This window comes from Pyxicephalus adspersus, chromosome 1 (assembly GCF_032062135.1).
Source record: "Pyxicephalus adspersus chromosome 1, UCB_Pads_2.0, whole genome shotgun sequence".
NCBI lineage: Eukaryota > Metazoa > Chordata > Amphibia > Anura > Pyxicephalidae > Pyxicephalus > Pyxicephalus adspersus.
This window is the reverse complement of record NC_092858.1, coordinates 162,948,203-162,950,623: the sequence shown is the minus strand read 5'-3', so window position 1 is coordinate 162,950,623 and position 2,421 is coordinate 162,948,203. Positions and strand designations below refer to the sequence as shown.

Genomic DNA, 2,421 nt, shown 5'->3' with positions numbered 1-2,421 from the left:
CTGTCAGCCAGAGGTGACATGGCCAAAAGATTGCAGGCAGGTTATCAAAAAAAGGAGAAGTGCCAACCAGCTATTGGGAAAACACTTTACCTTAAGGCCAAAAAAATACAGGCAATTTGGTGGAATATACAAATGATGTCAATGGGACCAGTTTAAAGAGAACCTGTTAATTACAGTACAACTATTCAAATTCCCAAAGCAATCATGTTGTTTGGTGTAACTCATTTCTCACCATTCGGGCCTTTTCTTTTCTTGTTAACAGATTGCGGTCAGACAATTGCTCACCCCATACTTTGTGACTACACGTCTGGCCTCTTAATGTAGACACATCCGGGGAAGTTTGCTAATGGAAATTGGACTATTCACCCACCAAAGCGAGTTACCACCTAAGGAACCTTTCCTAGTGAATGTGGCGATAGTTCACTTTGCAAAGACTAAGCAACCACAGGGAATTAAAAAAAAAAAAAGTGTTTTCTTCCATGTGATTGGATGGGTGAAGTCAGCAAAATTTCATTTCATTTACTAAGCAAAGTGAACAATCCTGGGCAAGGGGATATTTTGGTGATTAGCCAGTATTCTTTTAGTAAATCTTCCCCATTGTTTGCACTATCATGCTGGGGATATAGTCTGGCACCTATTGTTCATCCTTGTTTGGAGGTCACATAATCACATCTAATAAACCCACCCAATACATTCAGACATGGAAAGAAATAACAGTAATGTAGTGTACAATCACATGTGGCTCATTAAACCAAAATTCTGCTCACCACTGTTTGTATTCACTTTTTACCTGATTGCTTTTGTCTTCTTCAATTTCGGGTTTACTTGAGCAGTAAAGAGACCCTGTCACCACTTTAAACCAAGACAAGCAATCTGTACCATCTGCGGTATATTTACAGATACTCTGCTTGCTGCAGCCGATTGGGAGTTCCCAGCAATGATATTAGGTCTACAGTACTGGCAGAGGTTAGGTTGAGTCCCAAAATGCCACAGCCGGCTCCAGTGTTTTCCCTGGCACTAAAGATTTGACAGTGTCTCTTACAAATATAATAATTCCACAAGATCAGCAGTGACTGCAGCTGCATATTAAAGCCTCAGTGACCCAAAGTCTGAAGGACTGAGTTTCAGGAAGAATTTTGTCACTTATTTTTCTGTGTAGTCAGCCCATATAGCTGTAGCAGACAGGACTATGGTAAGCCTGGTTTCACAATGGGTCCATTACTGCATGCGGTACCACACCACATGATACTACACAGTAATGCTTGTATCAAAGGAACTCCAACTCACATGGTACCCTATATACTGGGCATTACAGTGCCAAGGTTACTGGAAAAATCTGAGCAGGGTCCTCTCCTCCTCCTGTGTCACTGTCTGTATCTGTTTGTCATTTGCAACCCCTATTTATTGTACAGCACTGCATTATGTTGGGGCTATATCAATATTAAAAGGAAGTACATGCACTTTTGCGCTTTTTATGTAGTGCTGTGAAATTGACTGTGCATTTGAAAAAAATGGGCTTCCTTATTTCGTGCCAACACATAGATGACAACCTGGCATTAGTACTTATGTATTACAGAGTACCAATCAATGCTTAGCTATGGAGGTGGAGAGTAATGCCAGGGTCTGTAATGCCTGGTTTAAAAGGGATTTCTCTAGCAACTTTCTGTTGGATCTACCAGACTGGAGGTGAAGACAGATCTCCTATTTGTGACACAGATGGCAAAAACCTATAGTAACTATAAGCTTTCCCCTACCCTGTCCAAAACAAAGACAAATGTCCCAGCAGCACCATTGCTTTGCTAAGAATGAATGCATGCATATAGCGTGGCACAGAGAGGGATGGGGGAAGTCTAAATTCTGTAGTCCAGCAGGCAGTGCTGACAACACAAAACTAATTGTGATGTTGGTACAGTGAGTTACTGTGGTCACTTTAGTACATGGGTGAAAATAATGCAGCTACCACATCTGAGTACAGGTAAGCTGCTATAGATATGTTGGCTATATGATGGGTATGCAGCTTAGCTTGCTATGCCAGGATATGCTGGGTAGCCCTCCATCCTCCAGGGCTGAATGCACATGCATTGGAATTATGTTATCCAATGGCTGAAGATCTGGAAATCCGGAAGATAAGACGAATATGGCAGTGCCCACAACAGAACAGGGACAGATGGACATAAACTGTGATTAGGTAGATATGTTTCATTTCGCCTTAACCACCAATCCCCCCTACCCACTTCATAATAAAAAATAGATAGATAGATAGATAGATAGATAGATAGATAGATAGATAGATAGATAGATAGATAGATTCAGAAGTTAGAATGTTCATTAAAAAATAGACTTTAATTCTTTTGATCCCCTATTTTTTTATAGATATGCTAATCCAAAGGGCCATTCTAAATATATCTTTCTACTAAGCAA

At 40.6% G+C, this 2,421-nt stretch overlaps 1 long non-coding RNA gene across 1 annotated transcript in view; it reads left to right on the top strand.

Moving 5' to 3' along the window:
* Positions 1–2,421, top strand: part of LOC140321253 (uncharacterized) — a 51,255-nt gene that overhangs the window by 33,349 nt on the left and 15,485 nt on the right. The window lies entirely within an intron of this gene.